This window comes from Lissotriton vulgaris, chromosome 10, assembly GCF_964263255.1.
Source record: "Lissotriton vulgaris chromosome 10, aLisVul1.2, whole genome shotgun sequence".
Lineage (NCBI taxonomy): Eukaryota > Metazoa > Chordata > Amphibia > Caudata > Salamandridae > Lissotriton > Lissotriton vulgaris.
The window spans coordinates 412,074,450-412,087,761 of NC_141698.1; the positions used below are offsets into that span (position 1 = coordinate 412,074,450).

Here is a 13,312-nt window from a genome sequence, read left to right on the forward strand (position 1 = left end):
ATCAGAGAGCTCGACAGAGGTGCTGGGACTAGCCGTTTCTCCATTCCCTGCAAACAATAAAGGGAGTAAGTCTGCGCACCCTGGACTTCACGAACCCTGGAGTCGTGCTTAACCTGCCACCTGAAGCAACCCCTTATGTAATTGTATTAGGTAATGTTCTGATCTTCCTCTGGGAGCTTGCTCATGAGTTCCTCAATAATATCCTATTGTTGGTGTCCATACCTGTTAAGAAGAGCATTGGAGTTTGCAATGCGCCACTGTGTTGCAGCTTCTTTTTTAAATTTTCTCCCCACCATGTCCATTGTTTTGCTCTCTCTCCCCGGAGGTGGGCCAGTGGAAGAGTGGGCATTGCCAATCTTCCTTGCTGTGGTGACAATGATGGAGTCTGGCACTATGTTTCCCTGAACATATTTAGGGTCCTTAGTTGAGGGTTTATATTTCTTTTCCATTCTTGGTGTTATCACTTTAGCTGAGGCTGGTTCTTTGAAGGCCTATATTCCCTGGTCCAGGATGCTTGGGAGCATTGAGAGATAGTGTCTTCTTGGTGGATGGTGTTAAAGTCTCTAGGAAGAAGCACAAGTCACTTTTTCCCTCCTCTAAGAAGACCCCGAAGTTGTCAACTGCTCTCTTAATCAGGCTGTTGTAGAAGGCTATGTCATCTGGTGGTGAAGTCTTCGAGGGAAAGCAACAGACTTCTTCTGGACCTTCTGTGTCGAGGTCGTTCCATTCTTCCTAGAAAGTCTGAGGCTTCTCCTTCTTCTGGAGCATCAAGTTCTTCTTCACATGGTTCAGGGGTTGCTGGTGAATCGAGGAGTCGGCAGTGGGCTTTGCAGGAATATGGAATTCCTTCAGCGATCCATCAAACTCCTTTTTTAGGTCTCGCCTGAGCCAGCGCATGCGCTGGATTTTCAAAGTGCTACCCAGAGGCTTTTGGCGGCCACCAGCTTGCTGGTATGCGCACAAGCACGTGCGACGGGAACAGCTTCCGCAGAGGGCGACCTTGCGATCACTTTTACCGTGATCACTTTCGCTTTCACGGCCGTTACTTTTTACGTGCTGCCAAGGCTTGTTGTTGTGGAAGAGTCGCGTTCTCCAGTGCTTGTGTTTTTCCTAGTTTTGTGTAATGCTTGCATTTTTCTTTTTAGGGAGCTTTCATTTTTTCCCTTTTTCGTTTAACGCCTTTGTTTTTCATTGCTCGGCGTGGCTGTAATACGGTTTAATGATTGCTGCATTCGCCCTGTGTTCAGCTGCCTTTGTATTTAGTCAGCAGTCTGTCTCCTTTGGCTTCTGTTCAACATCCGTCCCCAGCTGGAGCAGCAGCCAGTCACATCCCATACGTACCGCCTCCCTTACCGACAAGGAGCCAGAGAGCACGTTTCATACTGTTTTATGTATCTTCCTCAAAACGGAGTACACTCTGCAGCCAGCAGAGGGTACCCAAGTGCTACGCACAGATGCCCGTAGTCTGCCTGCCCCAAAACTCATTCACTGCGCACTCTCTTTTTCTGAACTTTGCTCTTAGACCCTATGTGGTGGCCCCCGGATTGATCCTTTCCTACAGTAATATTCCTGCCTGTCGTAATCCCAGGTCGCTTTGAGTTCATCAAGCGCCTCCTTTTACCCTCTTCAAGTTGTCGAATACATTCACTTTTGACATCCCGCAGTCCCAAGCTTCATAGCCTCACAAAGTAATTCTTTGGTCCGGTCTCATTTTCAAACTGTTGGTCCTGGGTTCTCTCTGAATCCATGTCACCCCCCCTCACAGATTATACCCTCTGACGTCAGAAACCACCACATGCTGTGGCCGCAGACCTCTCTGCTCCTTGATCTGTGGCACCAGCCCCAGCCTCAGGCCTCCAAGTCTTACTTTTGTGCTCCTCCTTTCATCTATTGGTCGCTAATTTGTAATCCTCATCCTCTGTTGGCGTAAGACCCTGATCTCTTTTTCTCATCCAGGGGTATACTCATCAAAGTCATAATCTATGAATAATCCCCGCCCATGTGCGGGATCCCAGAGCATATAGAAAATACATACACACATGTACATTCTAGGCTTCATGTATATGTTTTCACAAATATATGCCCTACATGCCAAGAACAGATGCATACTGATAAGTAGCATGGTAAGTAGAATATTCCGTTCGAGGCATGTGGGCTGCTGAATTCATATCTTGTGCATAGACTGTATAGCAGCGTCTCCTCTAGCGATGGTCACCTGTACCAGCTGGAGCAGTCTGAAAAAGAGTTTTAAGGACAGCCTGGCCTACAGCAGCTTGCTGCTTTGATTGTACATCTACACAATAGTGTTTAGTGAAAGTGTGTATGGTAGACCATGTTGCTGCCCTACATATGTCTTCAAGGGGAATATTCCCTAAGAAAGCCATGGATGCCCCCATTTTACGCATATAGTGTGCTCTTGGGGGAACAGAGTGCGTTTAGCTTTTTGATAGCATATCTGAATGCATTTCACTATCCATCTGGCTATTCCTGATTTTGAGATGGGATTACCTTTATGGTGCGGTGAAAAAGCAACAAACAGTTGCTTTGTTTTCCGAAATGATTTAGTCCAGTCAATATAATATAGCAGAGCTCTCCTTACATCTAGTGTGTGTAGGGCTCTTTCGGCTACTGACAGTGGGTTTTGGAAGAAAACTGGCAGTTCTATTGATTGATTTGGAAAGTGGATATGCCTTTTGGCATAAACGTAGGGTTGGTCCTAAGCACTAACCTATTTGCATGTACTTGCATGAAGGGTTATTGAATTGTTAGTGCCTGAAGCTCACTTACTCTCCTGAGGGAGGTGATAGCAACCAAGAATGCCACCTTCCATGTTAGAAATTGCAATTCACATGAGTGGAGTGGTTCGAAAGGAGGTCCCATAAGTCTGGTAAGTACCAAACTTAAGTTCCAGACTGGTGAAGGTGAGCGCTTTGGAGGAATTTTCCTTTTAAGACCCTCCATAAAAGCCTTGATTGGTGGTATCCTAAACAGGGAAAGGTATTGCCTGTTTTGGAGATATGCTGCTATAGCAGCAAGATGTAGCCTTATAGAAGAGTATGCTAGAATGCATCTTTGAAGATGCAAGAGATAACAGATAATGTTTTGTATGGAAGCATCTAATGGATTGATTTGGCTATTGTTGCAATAGATTACAAATCATTTCCATTTAGCTGCATAGCATGCTCTAGTAGTTGGCTTTCTTGCCTCCTTGATAATGTTCATGCAATCAGGAGGTAAGTTAAGGTATCCGAACTCTAAGACCTCAGGAGCCAGATCGCTGGGTTCATCTGATTGGGATCTGGATGTTAGATTTCTCCATGGTTCTGAGTTAATAGATGTGGCGAGAGGCACAGTTTTTAATGGGGAACTACTGTACCATGGCTGTCTTGCCCATGTGGAAGCAACCAGGATCATTGCGAGTGACTGCTGACGTAGTTTGCGTGCCACCAGCTGAATCAGTGGGGCTGGTGGAAAAGCGTACGCAAATTTGCCTGACCAGTTCATCCATATCGCATTGCCCTGGCGGCAAAGTACTGGCATTTTGAGTTTTCGTTTGTGGCAAACCGATCTATATCTGGGTGCCCCCATTTCTTGAAGAATGGTTGGAGAACTCGGGGGTGAATGCAAATGCTACTTACCAGTATGCATCTGTTCTTGGCATGTAGGGCTGCTGACATTCATATCTGTGCATAGATCGCCGCCTAGTGTTGGGTCCGGATGATTGCACATTGTTGTCCTGGAGGAGTCTTCGAAGTATCACGAATAGGTGGCTCCTCCCCTGGACTACAGTGCGCATGGGCATCGACTCCATCCCCAGATTGTTTTTAGCCATTGTGGCCGAGATGGAGTGAACTATGTGAGTGATGACCATGCTATGAGCATATACATGAATACTGCAGCTGTTTCGGTTTCAGTTTCGGTTTCGTTGCCGGGCCCGAGGGCGGGGCGTCGGAAACTTTTTTCAGCGGTTTGAGCGGGGTCGTTACCGCGCGGGGTCGGTTTTTCGGTAAGGGGACGTCGTCACTCACGGTTTGTTGCTCGATGAGTTCTTCAACCTCCGACTGGTCCCCTTCCGACCCCGACTGGTCCTCTTCTTCCTCGATTTGTTAGTCTCCGAACAGCTCCGGGATCGCTTCCGCCTGCATTCTGGAAACCTCGTGTCTTCGAGCTCGACAATTTCTAATCGTTAGCTTGGAGGAGAATGCTGCGCAGGCTTCGCAGTCCCTGGATTCGTGTTCAGGCGATAGACAGAGGTTGCACACCTCGTGTAGGTCCTTGTGTGGGAACTTAGCACCACACGTTGGACATTTTTTGAATGGAGTCCTTTCCATGGACTCCGGGCTTGACTGCGTCGAGAAAGGCCTCCTGTTCTTCGACGTAGATCCAAGTTTTTCTCTTCTATTTTGAATTTGTAACGCGTCGGAATGGAAATGAACGCGTTCGAATAACAATACCGTCGAATTGGAAATGGAATACGCGCCGAAAATCACTTTCTTCTGAAGTTGATCTGACAATCTAAGGATGGAGCCGATGCCAATGCGCACTACCAACCAAGGGAGGAGTCACCAAGAGACAAAAGACTCTCCAAGAGAAAAACAAAGTGCAATCATCCGAGCCCAACACCAGATGGCGATCTATTCATAATGTACCATCTGCAGCCCATATGCCTCGAACATAGCGTTACCCTTGTGGTGTGATGCAAAGGCAACGAAAAGCTGCTTAGTCTTTCTAAAATCCTTGGTCCTGTCAATGTAATACATCAGGGCCCTTTTAACGTCAAGGGTGTGGAGCATCCGCTCCGCCAGCGACTCAGGATTTTGAAAAAACACCGGCAACTCGATTGTTTGGTTTATGTGGAATTGAGACACAACCTTGGGTAGAAATTTAGGGTTAGTGCGGAGCACTACCCTGTTAGCATGGACTTGGAAAAAAGGCTCTTGGATGGTGAGGGCCTGCAACTCACTAACCCTTCGTAGCGATGTAATTGCTACCAAGAAAGCCACTTTCCAAGTCAGGAACTGAAGCTCGCAAGAGTGTAGAGGCTCAAAAGGAGGACCCATCAGCCTTGTAAGAACCACATTGAGGTTCCATTCTGGAGCTGGTGGTGTCCGTGGTGGAATGACCCTTTTGAGTCCTTCCAGAAAAGCTTTGATAGCAGGCACCTTGAAAAGTGAAAGGTGTTGTCTATTCTGGAGGTATGCGGCCATCGCAGACAGGTGAATGCGGATGGAAGTATACGCCAAATTGCATTGGTACAGATGGAACAGGTAACAGATGATGTTCTGAATGGAAGCATCCAGCGGGTTAATGTCGTGGTTCGCACAATAAATGACAAACCGCTTCCATTTAGCCGCATAACATGCTCTAGTAGTGGGCTTCCTTGCCTCCCGAATGATGTCCATGCAATCCGGGGGAAGATTGAGGTAGCCAAACTCTAGGACTTCAGGAGCCAGATCGCCAGGTTGAGCTGTTGCGGATCTGGGTGCTGAATGTCGCCATGGCTCTGCGTCAGAAGGCTGGGTGTGAGATGAAGCCTTTGATGCGGTACCACGGAAAGTTCCAGAAACGTGGTGTACCATGGTTGGCGAGCCCACGTTGGAGCAACCAGGATGAGAGTCATCGAGTGCTGCCTGAGCTTGCGCGCCACCAGCGGTATCAGAGGTGCTGGGGGAAAAGCGTACGCAAATCTGCCTGACCAGTTCATCCATATCGCATTGCCCTGCGATTGCGGGTGTGGGAACCTGGCGGCGAAGCTTTGGCATTTTGCGTTCTCCCTTGTGGCGAACAGGTCTATCTCTGGATGACCCCACCTTTGGAAGTACGGTTGGAGTACTGATGGATGTATCTCACACTTGTGCATTTGGTGGCTGTGCCTGCTGAGCAGGTCCGCCATCTGATTGTCTTTGCCTGGGAGATGTTCTGCCATCAGGAAAATGTTCCTCTGAATGGCCCACTTCCACATGCTCTGAGCCAGATGAGACAGCTGCGGAGAGTGTGTGCCCCCCTGTTTCTGAATGTAGTACATGGCCGTCATGTTGTCCGTCCGGATCACTTTGAATGCCTTTAAGGCCATGAAGATTGCCATCAGCTCCAGTACATTGATGTGCATCTTCCTTTGCTGTAGTGTCCATAGTCCCTGCACTGTGTAGTGGAGTACATGCGCTCCCCATCCCTGGAGAGAAGCGTCCGTCGTCAGGATAATCTGTGGCACAGGCTCTTGGAACGGTCGGCCCTTGCAAAGGTTTTGTGGATTCCACCAATGCAGAGAGTTGTATGCCCGACCGCTCACCAACACTAGGTCTGTTAGTTGCCCGTGAGCCTGAGTCCACTGACGTGCTAGACACTCCTGAAGCGGACGCATATGTAACCTCGCGTGCGGGACAATGAAGATGCAGGAGGCCATCATGCCTATCAACTGCATGAACACTTTCGCTGGAAGCGAGTGCTGAGGTCTGAATCTCTGGATCAGCGTCTGAATACTGGCGACTCTCACTGAATTTGGCTGCGCAGTGGCCGCCAGAGTGTTTATTGTCGCGCCCAGATACTGCCGTATGTGGGCGGGCTGGAGATGGGATTTCGGGTAATTCAGTGAGAACCCCAGATCGTGCAGGAGATGAATGGTGCGGGACACGTGGTTGGCGCACTGTTGTTCCGACTTCGCCTGAATGAGCCAGTCGTCCAGATAGGGGTAGACGTGGATGTTTTGACGTCTTAGGTGCGCCGCCACGGTCGCCAGGCACTTCGTAAAGACCCTGGGCGCTGTGGTGACCCCAAAAGGCAGAACCCTGAACTGGTAGTGCTGGTTTTGAATGGTGAACCTTAGGTACTTCCTGTGTGAAGGATGCAGGGGGATGTGAAAGTATGCATCCTTGAGATCCAGAGTAGCTAGGAAGTCCCCTTGCCGAATCAGCGGGAGAACCTGCTGCAACGTGAGCATATGGAAATGTTCTGACAGAATGTACCAGTTGAGGGGCCTGAGGTCCAGGATGGGCCTGAGGGATCCGTCCTTTTTGGGAATTAGAAAGTACAGAGAGTAAACCCCTGTTCCCCTTTCTTGCAGTGGAACGAGCTCTATTGCCCCTTTTTGCAGCATGACTTGGACTTCCTGCTGCAACAAGTGCAAGTGCTCGCCGGACATAGGACGGCTTCTTGGAGGTATGTTTGGTGGAGTGGAAAATGAGTTCCAGACAATAACCGTATTGGATAAGAGATTTGACCCACCTGTCCGTGGTGATGGATTTCCACGCGGGCAGGAACTGCTGGAGTCTCCCCCCCGACTGGTGTTGTGTGGTCGGGGGGCAGTGACAAGGCGTCACTGTTTGCTGGCGGTGGAGGACCTGGAGCTGTTATTTCCACGTCCTCTGCCTTTGACGTTGTTGCCCCGGTAACCACCTCTACCCTTGTTGGTGTATGAGGATTGGGTGTTGCTTTTATAGTATTGCGTGGATTGTGACGCTTGACCCCTTGAGGTGCCTCTGTTATTAGAGCGGCGAAAGGAACCACCCCGAAACTGCCGGGACTGTAGGGCACCCATAGATTTAGCAGTGTCAGTGTCTTTTTTCATTTTTTCAAGGGTTGCATCCACTTCTGGCCCAAACAGGTGGTCTGGATCAACTGTTTGGTTTAAGATGGTAGTCTGAATGTCTGGTTTAAAGCCTGATATTCTAAGCCATGCATGCCTACGCAGTAGCACGCTAGTGTTTATAGCTCTGGAGGCGGTGTCAGCCACGTCCAGAGCGCACTTAATTGAAGCATTGGTGATAAGCTTCCCCTCCTGAATCAACATTTCAGCTCCCTCCTTGTACTGATCAGGTAAGTGCTGTAAAAGGGTTTCTAGGGTGTCATAGTGTGCCCTATCGTAGCGTGCAAGTAGCGCTTGCGTGTTGGAAATGCGCCACATATTAGCTGCCTGCGCAGCAATACGTTTCCCTGAAGCTTCAAAGACCTTCGATTCTTTGTCTGGGGGAGGAGCGTCACCCGTGGTCTGTGAGTTTGCCCGCTTACGTGCGTTGGAGAAAACCAAAGAGTCCAGTGGCAACTGTCCCTTGATGTACGTTGGATCAGTGGGCGCTGCCTTGTATTTGTCAATACGAGGATTGATGACTCTTGCCCGGGTGGGCTCCCTGAAAACCTCAGGCGCATGCTTTAGCACTCCTTTGAGCATTGGCAATGTCTTGACAGTCTTTTCAGCCACTGAGAAAGTGTCAAAAAGAAAAATCGACATCCACTGGGTCAGCATGGAGGTCGACATCATGCTTGGCCGCAGCTCTTTCAATTAGAGCGTTGAAGGCTGCAGAGTCCTCTGTTGGGGAAGTTTTTGCAGCAAAAAGCTGCGGCTCGTGTCCTGACTGAGGGTCCTCAGGGTCGCCCCCAGCAGACCATGGCTCATTGACATCCTCTGGATCAGAGTACGCTGGATAAGTATACTCCTCCTCCTTGTCCCCGTCACCCTCCCCAGCGTTTGAGTGAGTGGGTGAGAGCTCCAGACCTTGTGTAGATGCAGGCTCCATAGGGGCAGATGCACCCGCAGAGTCCAACTTCTTTTTAAGGGGAATGTGGAAATGCTCCAACACAGGCTCCGGAGTGATCTTCCTTTTAAGGAGAGAGAGCTTGCCTGTGTTGGCGTTGATGACAACCTCTCGACGCTCCTCGTCCGCTAGTGGCTGGTGCCGTGGCTTCGGCACTACCAAGGATGCTTTTGGCGTAGAAACCAGCTTCAAGGGCACCCCGGCCCCATGTTTCGGAGCGAAAGCCTTTGGCGCCGTTTTTGGCGGCAGCATGAAGTGAATCGGCGTCTGCGCCTTCGCCGGTTTCTGTGGAGGCTTCGGCGTCACATCCTTCGGCTCGAGAGCCACTGCCTCCTTCCGAATACGCTGAAGGGACTCCGTGACCTTCTTGGTGAGTGAGGGGGAGGGCCGGACTGGCTCGAGCGAGTCCTCCGAGTCCGGATTCGGGTCGGCGACTAAAGCCGTAGTCTTCGGAGCCGACACAGCACCTCCCTTTGCCTTGTCGACCGGGATCGGTGCAGCCAGAGACTTGGGGTCGTCCTGACGCTTCTTCGAGGCCTTCTTATGGTCATCGAGGCTCTTCAGAGCGTCGACCAGCTTCGGCGCCGACGCAGCCGCGTCGGGCGTTTTCGCCTTCGGCTTCGACACTGGGGTCTTCGGATCGGCCATTTTGGCGTGGCTTTTGGGCTCGGCGGCCATCTTGGATTTCTTCGGCGCCGAGGCCTCTGGAGCCTGTGATCCAACCAGTGCGACTTGCACTTTCGGTTTCGATACAGATGGTGCTGACCCCGATGGCTTCACTTTCGGTTTCTGTACCGGGAGTGGCGCATCACCAATGTCCGTGGCCGGGCCCGGAGGGGGGGGCCGTGGGACGAGTATTGAGGTCTTGGGTAAGGCCCGAAGGCGATCCCTCGACCTGGGCCTTATGCTGGGGTTTGGCCCCGGAGTCAGTATGAGGATGCTCCTCTCCTGAGCTACCCTCTACGGTGGCAATGGCCCCGTCGTCGTCCCCTACCTCCTCGACGACTTCCTCGAACACTTCGTCTCCCGCGTCGTAGTCTTCCTCGCCCTCCGACGCCGGGTTAGAGTCCGAAACATTCAGGATGGTGTCGTCTTCAGCATCTTCTTCAAAGATGTTCACTGGTGGGGGTGCCGACATCTGGGCCTGCAGTCTTGCGGCCCGACGTAGCTTGAGAGTCTTCTTCGACCGGAACTTGGAGCAGGCCATACACTTGGCCTCGTCGTGGTCCGGCGACAAGCATCTGTTGCACACTGGGTGCACGTCGATGTGCGAATACTTTGAGGCACACACTGGGCACCTCTTAAATGGACTTCGTTCCATGTTGAAGTAGTCTGGAGCGTCGTGTAGGCCCGTCCGCGCCTACAGCACGCGGAAGGGCAGCAAGTGTTCGGAGCCGATGAATAAACCAACCCGAACGATAGACAATACCGACGCGAGTCCTAAAGACCTTTTGGTCTCAAGCAAAGAAAGTTAAACAACTATCGATTCCGACAGAGGGAACCGAAACACATCCGAACCCAATGGCGGAAAAAAACAATCTGGGGATGGAGTCGATGCCCATGCGCACTGTAGTCCAGGGGAGGAGCCACCTATCTCGTGATACTTCGACGACTCTTCCAGGACAACAATGTGCAATCATCCGGACCCAACACTAGGCGGCGATCTATGCACAGATATGAATTCAGCAGCCCACATGCCTCAAACTCTCCCATTTGTGTAGCTGTTAGCTGGGTCTGCTTAGCAGATCTGCTACTTGATTGTCTTTCCCTGGCAGGTGTTCTGCTAGGAGAAAAAATTTTCTTGGAATTGTCCACCTCCATATGCTCTGTGCTAAGTGGGACAGCTGTGGAGAGTGTGTCCCTCCTTGTTTCTGGATGTAGTACATGGCGGTCATGTTGTCTGTCCGGATCAACACAGCCTTGTTGTACAAGTATTTCTGGAATGCTTTTAGTGCCAGAAATATTGCTAGCAACTCTAGTTGGTTGATATGCAGTTTCTTTTGTTTTATTGTCCAGAGCCCTTGGACTGTGTATTGAAGTAAGTGGGCTCCCCAGCCTGTCAGCGATGCATCTGCTGTTAGTACTAGTTGTGGAACCGGCTCGGTAAGTGCCTCGCCACTGTAGCGACCCTGGCCTTTATCTAGTTCGCAATGTATGGATACTTACTCCTTTTCCCGTTACTTCATAGCGGATCCCTTGATCCTAAGACCGCACGCAACGCTGAATACCACATGACCCGTGTTGCCAACGCCCTCCCCGAGGAAATGGCGGTTATTTTATTTATTTATTTTTATTTGTAAAGTGCGTTGGCTACCCAGGGGCGTCCCAGCGCTGCGAAAAGGTTGAGTTGAGCAAGAGGGCTGGAATGAGTGGGGTGAGTGAAGAATTAAACCGAGGTTTTGCTGAAAAGCCAAGTTTTAAGAAGTTTACGGAAGGTGAGTAGATTGGGTTCTGATCTTATTGGGAGGGGAAGAGAATTCCAAATCTTGGCTAGGTTGTAAGAGAGCGAGCGGCCTCCACATCTAGCTTTCCTAATGCGTGGGACTGAGGCGAGGTGGGAGGTCGCGGATCTGAGGGGGCGGGAAGGCTGATAGGCTTTCACCAGGGGGGAATTAATGGATGGACCTGTTCCCCAGTATGAGCGGTGTGCAATGCACATACTCTTTAATTCGATTCTAGATCTCATCGGGAGCCAGTGGAGGTCCCTCAATCTGGCTCTGACTGAGGTTCGGTGAGGAATATTCAGGAGAATTCTTGCCACGCAATTTTGAATAACCTGGAGCTTGTTAAGTGTAGACTGTGGGGTCCCAAGATACAGGGCATTTCCACAGTCCAGGCGAGAGAGGATTAGTCCTTGAACCATAATCCATCTTGAGTGGAACGGAAGGAGAGGAAGAATCTTACGAAGTAGTCTCATCAACCCGAAACAGGTGGCAGCGAGCTTGATAGCTTGATGGTTAAAGGTGAGACTTTGGTCAAGCCAGATCCCTTGACTCTTGATTTGCTCCTTGGGTTGCGGGGGACTTCCTAAACAGAGGGGCCAGATAGGGTCAATGGATTTCGTGATGTTATTAACAAGGAGCATTACCTTATTTTTGTCCCCGTTGAGTTTTAGACAGGAGCCAGACATCCAGGCGGCGACAGCTTCCGGGCATTTGTGTAAGCTGTGGTGTGAGTTGAGGGGGGGGGTCCAGTGCTACCACTAGCTGCGTGTCGTCCGCATAGGTGACAATCTTCACACCGAAGGGGCGGACGACATCAGCTAGAGGACATAGGTAGACATTAAAAAGGGTAGGGCTCAGGGAGGAACCCTGAGGCACTCCACAGTTGAGAGGTTTACTGGAAGAGGTGAAGTCCCTCTCAAAAACTTGGAAGGATCTGTCTGTGAGAAAGGACCTCATCCAATTGAGTGCTGTGCCTGACACTCCTATTTTGTCGAGGCGATGGCGTAGGGTATTATGATTAACAGTGTGAAAGTCGGCACTTAGGTCGAGTAGGACGATGGCCGTGGACCCGCCATCGTCCAAGATCCTTCTTGCCTCCTCCGTCACTGCAATTAATGCAGTCTCCGTTCCATGACGGGGCCTGAGGCCGGTCTGGGAAAGGTCCAGTATGTTATTGGCTTCCAGGAAGTCAGTAAGAACGGAGTTAACCTGCTTCTCGAGAAGTTTACTGAGCCATGGCAGGAGGGAAATGGGTCGATAGTTAGCGGGGTTAGATTGATCGAGACTGGGTTTTTTTTAATAGAGCTCTGACCATTGCTCTTTTCCATAGAGGTGGAACAATACCAGTGTGGAGGGAGGAGTTGAGCAGGTCTTGGATGGTAGGCAAGGTCTGATGGGTTATCTGGGTGAGAGCACTGGGTGGAGCTGGGTCGATAGGTGATCCAGATTTAACCTGTCCCATGCGTTTTTCTAGGTTAACAAGGTCTAATAGAGGAAAGCTATTGAAAACATTAGGAGGGACTGTCTTGCAGCCTATGTTGGCAGAATCTGTGGGCAAAGCAACGGGATGGGGAAAAGAAGAATTGAAGATTTCTATCTTTTGATTAAAAAACTCAGCTATTTCCTCACAATGGGTCTGAGTGTTGTTTTGATCCTTTGGGGCCTCAGGAAGTTGCAAGAGGGATTTGGCTATCCGGTAGATCTCCTTAGGTTTGGACGCCGCTTTCTCGATCTTATGTTCAAAATATTTAGCCTGAGCTAGATGGATGTCTGCTTTATAGTTTTTAATTGCTGGTCTATAGCTCGTTTTGTTCTATAGCTCGTTTTGTCTGCTGGGAGGTAATTGAGGCGCCATTTCCTCTCAAGTCGTTTACAGACACGTTTGGCCTCTCGTAGATCATTCGTATACCACGGGGCTGTGAGATTGCCCCGCTTGGGATGGGAACTTTTTAGCGGTAGTACTAGATCTAATGAACTAATGATCCATCTGTTATAGTTCTCGTTGTCTTGAATGGGAATAGATGTGTTAGTGGGTTTGGTACGTTGTAGGAGATCCTGCCACTCAGATAAAGGGATTTTAGACCAATTGCGCGATCGTTGAATCGTCGGGGGTTTGGGAGGGAGGTGATGGGGCAGGGTCCAGGTGAGCAGGATAGGAAATGGTCAGACCAGGGAGAGGGGGGGGGGGGGGGGGGGGGGGCAGAGGGTTTCCAGCGTGAAGGTTTTGGCAATTACTGAAAATGGGGTCTAGGAGATGTCCTTTTAAGTGGGTGGGCCCACGGACATGTTGATGTAATTCGAGGGCATTTAAGCTAGAGGATAGTTCTTTGGCTGTGGAGT

The 13,312-nt window shown here is 50.2% G+C and overlaps 1 protein-coding gene across 3 annotated transcripts in view; it reads right to left on the reverse strand.

Annotated features, from left to right (window-relative positions):
- The window catches only part of LOC147685313 (calcium-regulated heat stable protein 1-like), a 231,090-nt gene that overhangs the window by 80,082 nt on the left and 137,696 nt on the right, over positions 1-13,312 (reverse strand). The window lies entirely within an intron of this gene.